We start from the raw sequence: 19,103 nt of genomic DNA on the forward strand, positions 1-19,103 counted from the left end.
TGCAAAACATACCAATATGTCAAGCTTACCATAATGAACAATTATAAGCCATACATATCATTACTTTAAATTGTAAGCATATACCAAGCACACCACACATATATGACATGCATATTTCTTAACTAATATATTACATACTATAACTCAACAAGCATCCATCATTTACTTCATTGCCGAAACACATGACCAAGCACCACAACATATATACCATGAGATTAGTTTCCATATAAGCTTAAACCATGACAGAATTTACACAACCATTAGCATTATAATCAAGCCATTTTCGCATGGCTAAATATATACATACTTTAAGATCAAACATATTATCTAGCCTATACATGCCATAGGTTCAAAGTTCAAACTTATAAAATACCGAAAAAGCGATCGATATTGTGACGAAGTTCCATGACGATCCCCAAGCTCATAACTAGCTTCCAAAATCTATAAAACAACTAATGAGCACACACATAGTAAGCTTAAATAGCTAAGTAAGTCATAAGCAAATAAAATTATTAAATGACCATTAGCATTATAATTTCAACTAGGCCGAATATAAACAATCTCATATACATATAAATCACTCTTTTAACATGCATAGTTTATATCATCATCTCAAGTACTATACTTACCTTATTTTTACGAACATTTAACTTTGCACGTACCTAAACCATTTAGCTCGATTTCACATTCGATCTTAACTCAACATTGCCTGTTGAACCATTCGGAATCAATAAGGATACTTGATTGCGTGATATTCGTAATAGGTTTTAAAGATTTATAAATGAAACATTCTTGAGACTAACTTATTATCATGATTAAGGCAAGTGTACCTATCGAACAATAGTATAGTTCAGCAAGACCGGATTATCGAACCCAAAGGAACTACGAGTACTAGTATTTACTTTCTTTTTATTATCTAGCCTAAAAATCAAGTGGTTTGGTTATCTAAACTAATTACTAACTAAGAAGGCACAGAAAGAAAACTTGGGAAAATACTTTTGGGAAAATTCAATTGATTGAGACAATACCTAAGGAAAAATCCACCTAGACTTCACTTGTTATTTGACTTTGAATCAGACGATTTATTCATTTGACTTGATCCGTAGAAATCCCTAAGTTATATTATTTTCTCTCTCGAGACTAATAATATCTAACCCTAGGTTGAATAATTGAAATCTCTTTCTAATTAACACCCTAGAATTGCATTAACTTGATCTATGGATTCCCTTATTAGGTTTCACCCTAATCTAGCAAAATCTTGTCACCCTATCTCTAGGCGCACAATCAACTCCACTTAATTATGACAAATTTACTCTTAGACAAGGTCTACTCCTCCTCTGAATAAGAGCTTAACTTGAATCAATATCCTGGAATATCAAAACAAGAATTAAGAACACATAATTAAGAACAAGTCAAATATTTATCATACAATTCAGATAATAATAACGAGATCTGTTTTAGGTTTCACTCCCCTTAGGTATAGAGGAGGTTTAGTTCATACTTATGAAAGAAAACATCTCAAAGCATAAAGATAACAAAACATAAGAAAACCCAAAACTCCTCAAGGAACTTGAAGGGAGATCTTCAGTATTGATGATAAATACGACTTCTAAGATGGATCAATCGGCTTCCCTTGAGTAATTCCTTGCTTCCTCCTCTACGTTCCCCTTCTAAGTGCCTCCTCAGGTGTTTAAATAGGGTTTAGAATGCCTAAGAGCCCTCAAAATTGGCCTTTTTTGAATTGGACTAAACTTGGGCTCGGTAGGGACACGCCCATGTGCGATTACTTAAGGCCGTGGTCAAGGCTATTAAATGGCACGGGAGTGTAGTCTACCCGTGTAAGTTGTGCTTTGATCCTGCCAAATGGCCCCAGCTGTGTGACACACCCGTGGGTCCATTTCCTCTATTTTTGGCCCATTTCCTGCTCTTTTTACTCTCCTATGCTCACCTAAGTATAAAACATGAAATTAAAGGATTAAGAGCATCGAATTCATCAATTCTAAGGAGAAACCATCCATAAATGCACTAAGCATTGGATAAAAATTTGTATAAATTATGGTATATCAATACTCAGATAGCTCAAAAAGCTTGTACAATGCCAACGTCCCAGACGTGGTCTTACTTGTAATCAACCATCGATGCCACTGTCCCAGACAGGGTCTTCCACGAAATCATAAACGATACCAACGTCCCAAACAAAGGTTTACACGTAAATCTCAAATTGATGCCAACGTCCCAGATGTGGTCTTACACAAAATCACAAATCGGAGTCCTATGTCATGACATATGTATCCTAACTATTCCTAAGGTTCGTGCAGGGCTTTCGGATGTCGTAATTTGATCGATTCATTCTCGTAATAAAGCATTTCATGCTAAATTCAATTCGGTAATGTAGTTATACATACATACAATTCAATTTGGCTATGTACATAAATAATACATTCAATTTAACATTATTTATTCACTTATGAACTTACCTCGTACGGAGACGAACAGACCAGAACAACTAATCGAAAACTTTTGATTTTCCCTGATCCAAATCCAATTTCCTCTTTTATTGATCTAAATTAATACAAATTTGATTTTTTAAATCATATATCCATTCAAACTCATCCATAAACACATAAATGGGAAAATTACACTTTTGCCTTTAACATTTCACATTTTTCACAATTTAGTCCCTATTTCACAAAACACAAAATATTCAAAATTTCACCACACCCAAACTTATAATATTCGTGAACTTGTATGCTACTAATTCGTTACTTTTTCTTTACCTCGATCTAACTCCGTATTTGTTCTATTTGGATCTATACAAGTAAATTTAACTCAATTTAATACAATTCACATTCAATTCAAATCCTAGGCAAAATTACAATTTTGCCCCTATACTTTTAATTAATAAAGATTTCATCCTTAGGCTCGGAAAAAAGTTCATGCAATTTAATCCTTATTCCAAGCCTAACCGATTTTTACATGTAACAGTTACAACCCAAGTAATTCAAAAAATTCAAAATTTTTCCATAAATTTCACATATTTACAATTTAGTCCCTAAATCACAATTTCATCAAAATTTAATTTACAAAAGGTTTTTTTATCTATCTACAGTCTTTCATTTTCTACCATAAATTTCATAATTCATACATATTTATCCATGGAAAAACCTTAATACTTTGATAACTTTACAAATTAATCCCCGAGATAGCTAGATTAAGTTATTACGATCTTGAAAACATAAAATTCATTAAAAACAGGACAAAAATGCTTACCCAATTAAGCCAAATAAGCTTGCTTGAGTTCTCTTCTCTTAGCTAGGGTTTCCATAAAAACAAATTTGGGAAAGATGATGAAAATGATGATATCTTATTATTTAATTAACTTATCATCTTTTATTATTTCAACTTTCCAATTTAGTCCTTTTCTTTATCAAATTTTCCATGGATGAATCATCATATGTATCTACTAACAATTCTTAATGATCTATAAGGACCTCTAATTTTGAATTCCATAGATATTTGATCCTTTTAGCTACAAGAATTCAACTTTTCCATTTTATGCAATTTGGTCCTTTTATCAATTAATCATGTAATCGGTAAAATTTTCTCGACGAAATTTTTTATAGAATATTCCTATCATAATACAAACCATAAAACAGTATTAAAATAAATTTTCCTTTGGACTTAGATTTATAGTCCCGAAACCACTGTTTTGATTCCACTGAAAACGGGCTATTACATAGATTGGGTCGATTTAATTAGTACACGAGATGTCCAAAACACGAGATAGAAATTGGTCCCTAATTCCCCATAGGTTTGACTAAATAGAGGAATTAAATTGAAGCATCAAATCCAATTTTTAAACTCACTACTTACTTTTAATTCTGCTTGGAATAGAAATTAAAGCAACCTCGGAAGTCAATGTTGATTCGAAGCATTTAAATTGATTCCTAACGTAAAAGTGACGCTCAAAGTGACACTCAAAGCATTTGACCAAATTAAAAGAATTAATGAAACTAAAACATGCCAGAAAAATAAACAACACTTAAGCACTTCGATTCCTGGATCTAATTTTATGATTCGAACGAAATGAACCCACTCCTAAACTCCGAGATAAGGGGCTATTTCAATAAGATAAAAGTGAGGGTGATAAACCGTAATTTATACATATTTTTATCCCATACTTAGCACATTTATGGATGGTTTCTTCTTAGATTTGGTGAATTTGATGCTCCTAATCCTCTAATTTCATGTTTTATACTTAGATGAGCATTGGAGAGTAAAAAGAGCGAGAAATGGGCTGAAAATAGAGAAAATGGACCCACGTGAGAAATCAACACGGTCTGGACTTCCTCACATGGGCGTGTCACACGGCTGTGTCCATTTGGCAGGATCGAAGCACGACTTACACGGGTAGACTACACGGCCGTGCCTATTCAACAACCTTGACCACGGGTTGGAGTAATCGCACATGGGCGTGTCCCTGTCGAGCCCAAATATAGCCCTATTCAGAAAAGGCCACTTGTGAGGGCTTTTAGGCATTCTAAAGCCTGTCTAAAAATTAGAAGAGGCACTTAGAATAGACACGCGGTGTAGAAAGTAAGGAATTACTCAAGGGAAGTCGATTGGCCCATCTCAGAAGCCGGATTCATCGTCAAGACTGAAGATCTCCCTTCAATTTCCATTCAGGAGTTTTGGGTTTTCTTTATGTTTTGTATTCATTATTCTTCTGAGATGTTTTCTTTTATAATTATGAACAAAACCCCCTAAATACCTAAGGGGAATGAAACCTAAGACAAATCTTCTTACTATTATTTGAATTGTATGATAAATATTTGACTTGTTCTTAATTATGAGTTCTTAATTCTTGTTTTAATATTCCAGGATATTGATTCAAGTTAATGCTCTTATTCAGAGGAGGAAAAGACCCTGTCTAAGAGTAAATTTGTCATAATTAAGCAGAGTTTATTGCATGCCTAGAGATAGGGTGATGAGATTTTGCCAGATTAGGGTGAAACCTAAGAAGGGGATCTATAGATCGAGTTAATGTAACACTAGGGTGTTAATTAGAAAGAGATTTCAATTAAATCAACCCAGGGTTAGACGTTTTTAGTCTTGAGAGAGATAATAATATAACTTAGGGATTTCTACGGATCAAGTCAAATGAATAAATCGTCTGATTCAGAGTCAAATAACAAGTGAAATCTAGGTGGATTTTTCCTTGGGTATTGTCCTAATCAATCGAATTTTCCCAAAAGCTTTTCCCTAATTTCTCTTTGTGCACTCTTAGTTTAGTTAATTAGTTTAGATAAAAAAATCCCTCAATTTTTAGGCTAGATAATAAAAAGAAAGTAATTACTAGTACTCTTGGTTCTTTTGGGTTTGACAATCCGATCTTGCTAAAGCTATACTACTATTTGATAGGTACACTTGCCTTCATCGTGATATTAGTTAGTTTCAAGAATGATTAATTATAAATTTTTAAAACCTGTCATGAATATCACGTATCAGAGGGAAAATAAAAGCAAGAGTGGGTGACAAAGGTGAACAAAATAACAGCCACTAGTGGTTAAAGAGGCGGCAACACCACAACAAGGGTGCTAGAAAATGGAAGAAATAGTGCTAGAAATTGACATAAAGAAGGAGGAAATTAAGAAAGAATAGAAAAAGAAAAAAACGTGGGGAAAGAAGGGAACAACACTAGGAATAATTTTAGGGGATAATCTCTATTTAAAAAAAACAACTAATGAATCCCACTAAGTCCTATTATGATATTATCACAATTAGGTTGTTTTGAATTTTAGTTTGATCAACCTTCTAATAGTATGGGTGGTACAATAAAGGGGATGCAAAAATAATTTCCATTTTTCACACAATAAGATTCAAACTTGGGACATAAGGGAAATTTAATGCCTTGCCACTAAACCAACAAGCTCATTCTTGTTAGAAAACATACAAAAATTAAAGATAAGTTAGATGTGACTTGCTAGATATAGGGGTTAAACATAATCAGAATTATAACGAAATGAATTCAACAGAGGACCTCAAGCACACATCTAGAACACTTAACCACTAAAATAGATTCATTACTTGACACAATTTAGCAATTCAAAACTTAAAAGACTTGGGGTGTTACAATTATTCCCTCCTTAAAAGAAATTTTGTCGAAATTTTCTTAATGAAAAAATTTGATACTCCTTTTTTTTTCAAATCAGGCCACCATGCTTTCATTTTGCACATCTAATTCCAACAAAATTCCAAACAATATATCTCCTTAAATTCCCAACATATACCTCTTTACGATTTAATTATAGAAACATTAATAACAGATTCCTCTACCCTAATTCTCAATTTAACTGATACATTACTTGTAATTAACAGATAAGTGAATCCAAAATTAATAAATGAAAGTACATTTTAGGAAATGTACCTACATTGACATTAGATGCGTCTCAGTCCTCGTGATGCTTAGCTAGGTAAACCAGAACAGGCTACCTACCTTCAGTTTTGTTTGCTCCCTAAACCTGACTCAATACTCTCTATCCTTGACAACTGTTGTAATGCCTCAGTTGTAGACTTTGATAAGGTACTTAAATAGTGATGTGACATTTTTCAAGTTCCAATAAAAACTTAGATTATATTAATAGTTTTTCTAGTTTGAATAAAGAGTGTTGTCTTTTTCTCTCTTAAAACATTGAAACCTAAGTCTAGAGGAATCGAAAATATCCTTTTAAGTTGGATTGGAAAACCTAGATTTATCAGTACTATTTCTATACCAAGGTAAGTTTTATGGCTCTAAGTAGATCTGTATGAGTGAACGAAGAAATAAAGCCTTATACGGGGGTTATTTAAGTTTGAAATGATTGTAAAGTTTCTTTGTGTGGATTTTAATGGTGATATTCTATTTTATAAGGTAAAGGTTGTTGTAGTCCCTAATTTAATGCTGGATCTAGAGTCCATGTTGCTATATGAATTTTTCAGGTGAGTCCCTAAGCTGACTCTTGTATGTTGTATGTTGTTCATTCTAGATACTTCTGTAAAACATTGTATGAACTATAATCTGAAACCAGAAAAGGATGGTATGATGAATATATTGATATATAAATGTTTGGTGAGGGTTACATGTGTAGTGGTATAAATCTGATAAGTATAGAGTATGTGATAAGTAATCTGAGTTGAAGCACAACTGTATGGGTATTTCTTAAATGTATGCGATGAAGTGTACATTAAGTTTTAAATGGTGCCAAGCACGAAAGGTCTATTAAGTGAGTTTGTGTCTATTCACTGCGATGAAGTCTAAAGGGGTCTCTTAGGACATTAAACACGACCTCTGAAAGGAAAGCCTATGGCCATGGCACCATATCGTGTAAGACCATAGTTGGTGGGATATGGCATCATATGGAAAGCACCAAATGAATTTTCTTACCTAATGGGGTTCTCTGTCCGACCTAGAACAATGAGGTGAAAATCTCACAGAATATGAGACTAGGCAATCCTTGTAGTAAACACACTAAAAAGATGGAAGCTTTTTTGGTGATCTAAGAGATGGAACCCTTTATGGTGATCTAAGAGATGAAAGCCTAGTCGGCAACTTAAGAGATGGAAACCTTTGTGGCAATCTAAGAGATGGAAGCCTTTCTGGCTGTCTATGAAAAGGAAGCCTTTTTGGCAATTTACGAATGGATGCCTTTGTGGGGCACTCTAAAGAATGGCCTTTGTGGCAAACTTCTGAAGGAAATGCCTCTGTGACGGACCCTAAAAGAAATAAATTATTTCCATGACGTATTCTAAAGGAATGAAATTCTTAAGGAATAAGGAAGGAACAATATGAAAGGAGAATTATGGACTTCTAACCTTCATGGAAAAAAAATAAAGGATACGCCCTTGAGGTGGATTATGAAGGAGCATCCTCTATGGCAAATCCTATAGAGAAAGTTTTTACAGCACACACAGAATCAACTACTCCTATGGTGTGTTCTGGAAAGGCTCCCAATAATAAACCAGGAAGGAAGCTCTTTGTGGTGGACTCTATACTAAGTAATAGACGCATTTCTTATTATTCCTAAATGCAAACAGTGAGACCAATAAGTACAAAATGTATCTATGGGTATTACAATAAGGTACTCAATATGATTCAGATTTATACAGAGATAGAAATTTTAAAAGATATAGTGAGGTAATGAGAATGTATTCTGAAAATGAATGTAAACATGATATGCTCGAATAAAAGTATAGATCACCTGTGTATGGATCTCTTTCTAAAGTTTGAGGAAGTTATGGCTGAGTGAATAGAGAATGTAAGTAAGGTCTTAAAGGCACTAAAGAGAAGGAAATGATCTCAAAGTAAGGTATGGTAACAAACGCGAATAAAAAATGAAAATGGAGACAACTTTTGTTAGAGACTCAATGAAGGAAAAGAGAAGCAATATGGTTCTTGAAAAATTAAATGCGGCGTGCAAGTATGATTCAAGTAAATGAATGTTTATCTCACTAGGTTTTATCAAACTTATTTTTGTGTGTTATGTTTCAGGTGACCTCTTAAGGGTTTGCGCCTAGAGGGATGAAACCAAAGCTACGGTAAAGGAGTGGCAATGCGGGCTATTATGCAGATAGAGCAAGTTTGTTGGCATGTTCGAGTCTAAGATGTTTTATATAAGTCTTTTACACGAAATAATTATAATAGACCAGGACATCAATTCAATCATAATTGTAAATAAATTTCTCTGTGTATACCAATTGAATTCTCGTATTATTCACACTTATGTATTTCTTAGTGAAATTTATAATTAAGCAGTTGTAATTGAATGTAAATTTGTATAATTGAGTGAGATACATATGTACCTAAGTAGTAACACCCTAGATTTGGATCCGGTTCATCAGATCGTATTGGGGACGTTACAACTGTTATTCTTATTTCTATTCTAACCATAGCCCATTGAAGGTAATTAAGCAACCCTTTGATTCTAGACCCAATTCTGTACTGGATCATAATCCCGACAAGGACAATCCCTGACACAATGCTAAGTTGACCTACAATCTAAACAAGTACTCGTCTTTCTCCAACATTCGCTTGGATGGCGCCTACCACAAATCCTACCTACTAAAATGCTACCAACCCCAATATCCACTGTCACAATTTTTGGCTGTTTTGACTTTTCTAGTCCGCTTCTTAAGCTGTAGAGCTATCCTAGAAGAACCCAACTCTCTCTTACTCTAACTTTTATTTAGTTCCCTTTTCTTATGCTCCATGCGTTTAATCTCTTCAACTACCTTAGTCTTCATTACCATAGCTTCGAAGACCCGATCCTGCTATGGAATAACCAAAATTTTCAAATCATATCGAAGTCCATTCTTAAAATAAACACTCTTATCATAGTTAGTAAACACCAAACTCTAAGCATATTGACTTAGCCTCTAGAACTTGGCCTCATACTTGGTCATTAACATCTCACCCTGATTAAGTCCAATGAACTCCAATTTATGAGCCATAATATACCTTGTCGCCACATATTTCTTTTGGAAGGCACTCTATAAAAAGTCGCAAGTCACACGCTTAGCTTGTGTTCCTTACACCACAGACTACCACCAGTGGTAAGCCTCATCTCTAAGCAAAGATATCGCACCCTTCATGTAACACCCCAAACTCGACCTGGACGTTATGGCCAAATCTGGCGATGTCACATTAAAGTGTTTCTCCTAAAACATGATATCGTTTGAAAAGCCCAATGTTTATTTAGCCTCTTTGTGTGAACTAGAAAATAATTTTAAAACTTGCGTCACTATCAAAAGTATTTACTTTAAAACGTTATTTATTTCAAAAACTCATTTATCACAAAAGCTTTGAAACGGTCTTGCATTTTGGTGGTATTTTGGTAGATCATGCATGTCTTTTGAAAACCCGTATCCTACCACTAGTAGGTATAAATCATAATAAAAATAATAAATGCCCAAATTAAAGAATAAAACTTAAAGAGGCCTTTTACATAAAAATACCCAAATAAAACTACTTATAAATTAAAAGATACATTTGGAAGCGTAAGTTGTTGTGTGTCCACCTCCGAGTCCCTCGCAACACTAATCCACCTGAGGATTACCTGTAACGCCTCAAAAATCCTGAAATCCTGAACTTTCATTTTTTTCGGTTTTAATAAAAATTATGCTTAACATTCCTAGTCAAGTGTAAATTATGTGATAGTAGGTCTTGGTTAAGGTTTTAGTTCGAACTTAGGGGCAAAGAAAATTATGGTTTAATTATTAAAATATCCTTGTTGGCAAGTAGGTTGGCTTTTAAATAAATGAAGGAAGAATTGGACACAAGAAAGCCTTGCGCTGGAGTGGCAAGTGGCGTCACATACACGGCAATGAGGTAAGGGGTTTGAATCCCTCTTTGCTCAAAGAAAGGATTTATTTTTGCTTAAGGGATAGACAGTGGTGGCGTTGAATATGAACTCTGTAGGGAGTGATAAGAGCTGAAATTTGAGGAGGGGATTAAAGGGTTATCAAGGAGAAAAATTAGGAGATGGGGAGTGTAAAGAGGTGGAGCCGAATTAGGGATTAGAGGATAGGAAATTCGGCTACAGGCTATATATAGATGCCAAATGTGAGGTTGCTAGGCTAATGTTGAATTCTCCCTCACCTTGTTGCCAGAAAAAACCTTTTTCTCTAAGGATCTAAAAGCCGAAAATCTCTTGTTCTTCCTTTTTTTTCTTTGTGCCGATTCTCCATTCTTCCCTACTCAAATTTTTCTGTTTGATTCACCTTTGGTTTTAAACAATTTCTACTTTTCTTTGTAACAAATAACCTTTTTCACCATACAAGTTTCAAGAGCCGAATATCATCTGTGCCGCCACTACCCTTTTCACTCGGTCAATTATAGTGTAAGTGATTTGTTCTCTCAATCAGTTTTGCTAGTATCGATTACTCTATCCCTCACTTCTTCTAATTGGTTTTGGTAGGACTAGTATCGAATCCCAGTCTTTTGGATCCTTGCCGATTTGCTCCTTAGGTGTGAGATTTTGGTATTTCTTCACTTCGGTAAGGGTTGGCCAAATAGGCTTTAGTAGAAAAGGATCACATATGTTGGATACAAGTCACCCATTACATTTTTAACGATAAAGGTTAATGCAAATCTCGGTAGCACTCGTGATTAGTGATCAAGGAAAAGCCATTAAGGCTTGGCGTTTCAAGTGAGGTTAAAGTGAGACTTCGGCTTTTGGTAAAGTATTCGATAAGTATATTTGAGTAATCATTGATTGATATTGATTGTAGGTTTATGGTAAAGGGGATTGCAACATGCTTTATTACCAGGTGTGTACATACACTGTACACACACAAGTAGATCGACAAATCTCAAAATGTCGAAAAGCCGAAATGCTGAAAAACTAAAAGTTTGGCTACGGTAATCTTGCGAGTGCGTGAACACTCATAAAGGGGAAACCGATAGGCTATCTGAGGCCCCACGGGAGACTCCATGAACTTGGGTCGTATTTTTGCCAACCGGGCCAGGATAGGCTAAGTGGTCCCGATGGGCTGTTGGGCCCATCATAGGCAAAATTGGCAACTTGATGTTAAGTGATGGAAATTATATGAAAGCATGTATATGAATGTGATTTGGGCCTAATGGGCTATACGAATGTGATTTGGGCCTAATAGGCCATATGAATGAGATTGAGCTTAGTGGGCCATATGCATGTATGTAGACTTGTTTGGGCTTTGTAAGGGGTTTTGGGCCTAGTATTTGATAACTGCTTAATTGACATAAAACTTAATTAGTTTATTGTGACCATGGATGAGTCATAAGGTTATGGTGTGGTAATGGGTATATGCATGTCTAGGATTGGATCTAGCAAGAGCTTGGTACATAAGCGGTCTTAATGACTCACCTCCTCTTCTCTGGAATCCTACCTGGTGCATAGTATCTATTCAGTTTAGCCAAAGAGGACTTGTTAATAGGCCAAGGTAAGTAATAAACCTAATAAAGAGAAATTACGGAAATGCCCCTAAGGGCTAAAATGACCAAAATACCCCTATGTGTTGAATGTAAGATTTATGGATGTTACATGTTTATCTGTTGCATACATATGATATTCTGTTTAGGTTGCATATGGGTTGGGAATTATGGAACGGAGGAAGTATATGAGGATCGCATGGTTGCTTGACGATCATAGATACACCAATGGCTATTAAGCCCAATATTTGATTAGCAGCTTAGTGTAATGAAAGTAGTACCGCAATCGGGCTACCATTGGTGTGTATCGGATGGGTGGGTCGATATTTATATCCCCACATGATGTGTATCGGGGGATGGAGTTGATGTGTAACAGTTGGATTATTGGGGTGGGTTGCACTGCATGCATTCTTGTATGATTTTATGGTGATTGATGAATGCTTATCACTTGTTGAGGGTTGTACACACTGAGTTTTCGAAAACTCACCCCTTCTTTTATTTTTCTCAGGAAATGCCCTGTAGGAGGTTCGACGGAGGGAGGGACTCTGAGGTGGCCAGCTAGCAAGACTACTTGGACTTGTTTTTTTATATACAGTTTCTTGTTTATTAAGTTATTTCAGACCGGATTGTCATAAGGCCTTTCCTCTAGTTATTGTTCCAAATTAGGACTATTATTTTTATGACTTATATTTATTAGAAGTTGAACATGGATTCCTAAACCTTAACTGTTTTTATACTATATTTCCACAACTTAATTTTTTCTTAAAATGATAGGCTTTAAATTTTTTCTTAAAATGATAGGCTTTCATAAATCATATGTTTTAAACAAGCTTTCGCGATTGAAAGAGAGCTTTTAAAAAGTTAATTAAGGTTTCTCATTTTAAGGAAGGGTTTTCAATGAAAACAAGGTTTTCGCTAAAACATTTCAATGTGAAGCGCTAGATTCGGCCATAACGTCTGGGCCGGGTTTAGGGGTGTTACATTACTTGTACAGTTAAAACAGTTGGGTGAGTTTACGAAAAATCAGTGAGTAATCCCAAAAATAAACAAACAGTGAACAACACAGTCTGGGCCTAAGCCCATATCAGTAAAAGTTCAATATCAGTTAGGGCCTTGGCCCATTTCGATAGCAGTAGTAGACTAGGCCTTAACCCATTCCAATAACAGTATGCAAGTAAAGAGTCCTACCCAATCCATCTGCTACACACCAACTTCATACCAGCCTTACACACAATGTGGGGTTTAAATCGACCCACCCAACCCTACACACCAAATCGTACCGAATTTGGTACTAAAATAGTATTTACAATAGAGCTACCAGTAATATGAACGGCTTAAAGCCATCAGTAAGTCCATAGTCATCTTGTGTGACCCGTGCAACCTTAGGTCCACAGTCGTCTTGTGCAACCCGTGCGGCCATATAGTACAGTACACTTCCTCCAAAATATATATCCCATCCCTATGCAATGCATCATGCATCGTGTCATAATATCTTAGATGGATGTAACATACATAAAACATGCCATGCTCAAATACAGTCATACACATCATAGAGCAAATCAATCATTTTACCTTATAGGGGTATTTCGGCCATTTTACCCTATGAGGGTAAAATCGTCATTTTATCACTTAAGGGCAATATCGTCATTTTATCACTTAAGGGCAATATCATCATTTTATCACATAAGGGTTTAGGTACACTTATCGACCCAAGAGAAGGTCACAGAATTTTCGGGCGACCCGTATAACCTTAACAATAAGACAGTAAAATTGGCCCAAGGCCCATAATGTGGGCCATGTGTGCCCACAAGCCCATGTGGCTCACGAAGCCCAATTATGGCCTTGGCCGTGTGAGCTACACCACCTGGCCCAATATTCGCCACACGTCTGTGTGGTTTACCTATGTGGGGCCCACACGGCCCATTTAGGCCCAGCATGGCCTAAAATGGCCTAATATCATGAAATCACTCATGGCAGCCTCTACGTTCTAACGCCCACGATTTATGTGTTCGGGATACCACACGAGCGAGCGCACGCTTGTGTAGAGTCAACAATCTGTTATTTTGATTTTTGTCGTTTTACGATTAGAGGTAGTGTGATTACACACCTGATTACAGAATGCGCGAAAAAGACGACGAGTACTTCACCCTATAGTCAGTCACAAGCTTCGGTTAGTCATTTCCCAAATGACCTATCAAAGGCCCTCACAAAAAACTGGTCTAATAGTTTACCTCTTACCTGATCATCAATCAAATAACAGTTGAATAAGACGAGCAGTCACTTACCGAGAACACATAACTTAGCCAAAAGTTTGTGTACCTCCTAACCAATTTCGGCACAACACCATTTCTCTTCAAATCTCACTTTTTTCTCCCCTTAATTCACTCCTCATACCTCTCCTCAACTCCCTCCTCATGACCAATTCAAACTCCACTCCACTCTGCAGTATTTTAGTCAAACTCTACTACCTCCCATAGCCAACAGTAAAAATAATCTCCATTTGCACAAGCAAGGATTCGAACCTCAGACCACTAGAACACTTCAGACGCCACTATCCACTAGACCAGCAGGCTTTTTATTTCATACTTTACCAAAATAAACTTATAACCCTACTGGCCAAAGATATGGGTTTTATCCTCAAATTTTATGGAAGTCAGGGCTTGAACCCATGACTTCCGAGACACTTCTAGAGAACACAACCACTAAGCGAAATACTCAATTGTGTCGCTTCCTTACACAATTAAATATTTATGAGCAGCTTCCCAACTACTCCCACACTTAAGGCGTAATACTTCTAGGCCCAAGTTTGGGGCGTTACACTTCAACTTTTACTCTGCCACTAGTGTTTCTCCCCCTCTTTTGTCACAATTTTTTTCTCCTTTCCATATTCCTTTCTTTTGTTTGTTTCCTACTTGATGCCATTGAGTTATTGTGGATTACCTCTTGATTCTTCTTTTCCGATCGTAAATCTAAGTAAAGGTAAGTAATGTCGATTTATTGTTTGATTTTAAGGTTTAACTCGTTCTTTGAGCAAGATGAGTTGTTAGTGTTTATTCTCATTTTTTGTTGTGTCAAGCATTTTTATGGTCTTTTATTAGGCGAGAGGTGAGGAATTCACGATCCTCCGGTGGAGTAGTCACTATTTTTACGTTGTTATTTTGTAAAGTAAGTGCTCATATGTTGATTTTAGGGACTGTTTCATTTTGGAAAAGGGGGTGTATTTAAGTTAAATTTTAGGTTAAGTTGTGTTTGTTAATCGATGTAATTTGATACCATATGTAGGTTTCAGAGTGCGCTTGTGTTCTTGACTAGAACTATCATTAGGTGTATGAATCTAACCCAAAAACTTAGCTAGAACTCGAAAAACCTGAAAATAGAGGTTTTTTTTTGGAACTGCTCTGCGTCACACAGCCATGTGGCTAGGCATGTGTACCACACGGGCATGTGGCTGGCTGTGTGTTAGACCTTGTAGAGCACATGGGCAGCTAGTTGGGTCTTGTGGGCCACATGGGTGTATGAAACCTTGTTGATCAATTTGAAGGCCCGATTAGGAGACACAAAAATTAGATCCGTGGTTATTTTGTAGGCATATAATAGCGTAAATTCAGTATGTTATGTACTAGGATGCGTAGAAAGTATGATAAGTAGGATTAATTTTGTATAAGTGATATGATATGACATGATCTGTATGTTTGGGTGTGTATGCCATACCAAACATGTGATAGGAATATATGTTAGTTTGATTATTCATGTGTATCGGGGTGGGTTTGATATTTGATGGAAGAAGTGTATTTTGGCAATATTATTGCAAATTCTGGAAGTTAACCGCAACATCTATCTAGCAACTCAACTGTATCTTTATGAGTGGCATACCACCACGTACCAGTGTGATTGGATGGATTAACTCATGTAGTCCTTCTTAGTGTGATTGATTCGTTAGAGATGGTGTGTAGCGAATGCGGGGTAAGGTTTGTTCTGATATGTTATATGCTTCTGAAATATGAAATTCTATTATTATATTTGTATATGTGTCTGTTATAAGTAAAATTATGCACGTAGGCCAAGTCACACACTGGGCTTCCAACTTACTTGTCTGTGTTGATTCATTTCAAGTGATCCTCAAACTTAGGATTGGCGGCGATTCCAAGCTCGGTTTAGACATTTTCAATTTTAAGTATGTTTTGGGTTAAATAAGGACTTTACAGAATTTTGAACTTTTAATTTGTTTTTGGGATATTGGAAACACAAAAATTTACACACTTTTTCATACCCTTTTTAACTTAAATTCATGCGAATTCGGTTAAATTCTTGTTGAAAAATAATTAATTTTTATAAAATAATTAAAGTCCACATAAAATATGAATATGTTGAAATTTATTTGATTTTATAATTATTTTTGATGAATTTTGGTTATTTTCAACAGATTTGCACAAAGGGCAAAAAATGGCTCGGCAGACACTGCCAGAAGCACAAAATCGAGAAGCAATTAGAAGTATCGAGGTGAATTAATTTCCAGCCTAAGACGGTCCAATTATGTATATTTATTCATAATATAATTAATTTTAATTTATACCGAATTTAATTTGGGCTAAATAAATTATTATTAACTAATTATGGAAAAAGTGGTCCAGTTGAACCGAACTGATTGAACTGAAACGGCCAAGGATTGGGCAGCCCAAAACCGTCCATATGCTGACCCAAATCAGCTTATTAGCTGATTAATTAAGCTTGCAAAGAAGCCCTTGAATACTTGTCAAATTTGTATTCAAGCCCCTCCACAATTGGTGGCTTTATGGATTTGCCACAAGCCATATTTAGCAAACTTGAAGCCATCCACTTTGCCACATAGATGGCCGGCCAAGGGGTTGCTCTTTGGTTGCTATTTTTAGTAAATTTTAGCTGTCATGTTGAGCTATAAAAACCCCCTTGGCTGATCATTCAAAGCACACCTCAATTCATTCACATCTCTTCTCTTCTCTCTCACTTTCTCCTCTCATTTTTCCATTTCAAGTCCCTTGCTCTTGTGTCAATTTCTCCCCTTGGAAAGGGTTATTCTTCAGCCATTTCGGAGAAACATTGAAATGTTCATAGTAGCTTAGACCGGCAAGGACAACAAAGAACGAAAACGGAGTAGCCTAATCAAGCCACGGAAAAACACCGAATTTGATTCATGTTCCCTATCTCTTTAATTTTTGTTGTTATTATGATGAACATATCTATTAATATTTATGTTGTTGGAATCGTTAATTTAATCAGTTTAGCATGAATTTAATTCGTGCTGGTTTGATTGCATTTCATCTACTTAAATTATTAAAATTGTGTTTATGCTGTTATAGGCCTCGGTAAAATGCTTAAGTAAAATCATGCCTAAGTTATTCTTGCATTACAATTGTGAGGTATCTAATGAATTAATTATTTAAACAGATTGAAATTGTAATTAATGGATGCATTACTTACTCAGTGTATGTTTATTCTTTTAAGGTAGCTAAAGGTTAAATTAGCAATGTATCTAGCGACACACTTGTCTCTCATAGCTTGCAAGATTATTGTGATTAAATTATTTCAAGGTAGGGATACCATGTTACCTCACATAGTCTTTTATGTGCTTATTAGATTTAATTAATCAGTTGAATTGACATAGGGATATGCAAGAGATTAGTTCAATTTAATGAGTATGTATGTGCCATAACATGTTTGCTTATTAAAATCTGTTTAATCGTTTGAATTAACATAGGGATATGTTAAGAGATGAATGGATTTGCGTTGGTGAATATGTTCATAAGTTAGAAAATTACCGACTTTCCATGAATTTATTGGTAACAATATAAGCATGAGTTTAATAATTCTAAGTTAAAGAAATGTAATTAAATCAACACAATGATGTCATCTTGATTAAATCATATTTTGAAATCGTGCATTCGAGATCTATTTCTTTAGTTCTTTAGTTTAAAATCTTATTTTTCTTAATCAACCTTTTTAAAACAAAATATTTTTCTTCACCAAATTGTTTTATATTTCATTCATAAATAATCCTTTTCATAGTCCCTGTGGGTACGATAACTCTACATTTACTTGTCACTTTATTACTTGTTGCGATTGTGTACACTTGCACATTTCCGTCATTCCAAGTTTTTGGCACCGTTGCTGGAGACTGTTTTAAAAAATCATTATTTGTGAATTTGTTAGTTTTACATTTTGGTTTATTTTTCCTATTTAATTTTTAATTTAATTAATTTTTTTGTTATTATTTTAGGTGTTTAATAGTATTGACCGAATTATTGACCTACTACTTGTAGACCCTGAGATTGAATGAACTTTCCAACAGTGAAGAAGACAAGCAAATCAGAGAAGGATCGAAGATATGAACTTCAAAAATCTTATCCAAGGAAAAGGAGCAAACCCTGCTCAAAATCCTATCCTTATTGCTGATGATATGGATAGAGCTTTACGATAGTATGTCGTGCCAGTATTTAATGATCTTAATCTGGGTATTAGAAGACCCGAAATTGAGGCACAACAGTTCGAGCTGAAGCCAGTCATGTTCCAGATGCTTCAGACAGTGGGCCAATTCAATGGAATGCCTACCGAAAATCCTGACCTACACTTAAGACTGTTTATGGAGGTGTGCAATTCTTTCAAATTATACAGAGTACCCGAAGATGCATTACAATTGAAGCGATTCCCATATTCACTGAGGGATAGAGCTCGAGCCTGGTTGAACTTATTTCCACTGAACTCAATTTCCACATGGCAAGAGTTAGCAGAAAGATTCCTTATGAAGTATTTCCCACCTAGCAAGAATGCTAAGTTGAGGAACGAGATCACTGCCTTCCAACAAATGAATGATGAGTCCTTGTATGAGGCATGGGAAAGATACAAAAAGTTATTACAAAAGTGCCCTCATCATGGAATCCCATATTGCATCCAACTTGAGACATTTTATAAGGGTCTCAATGCTCACACAAGAATGGTAGTGGATGCTTCTGTTAATGGTGCTCTCCTTTTTAAGTCTTATAACAAGGGTTATGAAATCATTGAGAGGATTTCTAGCAACAACTACCAATGGCCAGCTAATCGAGCAGCGTCAAGAAGATGAGTTGCTGGAATACATGAAGTAAACGCTCTTACTTCACTCGTATCTCAAGTATCATTAAAATCC

General features: G+C 35.6%; 1 non-coding gene across 1 annotated transcript; it reads right to left on the reverse strand.

The window, feature by feature from the left end:
* Positions 1–18,749: 18,749 nt before the first annotated feature.
* LOC121211646 (small nucleolar RNA R71) lies at positions 18,750–18,856 on the reverse strand. Its single transcript, XR_005906865.1, has one exon. It is a non-coding gene; the product is annotated as a small nucleolar RNA R71 (small nucleolar RNA).
* Positions 18,857–19,103: the final 247 nt, after the last annotated feature.

The sequence above is a fragment of the Gossypium hirsutum genome, chromosome A12 (assembly GCF_007990345.1).
Source record: "Gossypium hirsutum isolate 1008001.06 chromosome A12, Gossypium_hirsutum_v2.1, whole genome shotgun sequence".
Lineage (NCBI taxonomy): Eukaryota > Viridiplantae > Streptophyta > Magnoliopsida > Malvales > Malvaceae > Gossypium > Gossypium hirsutum.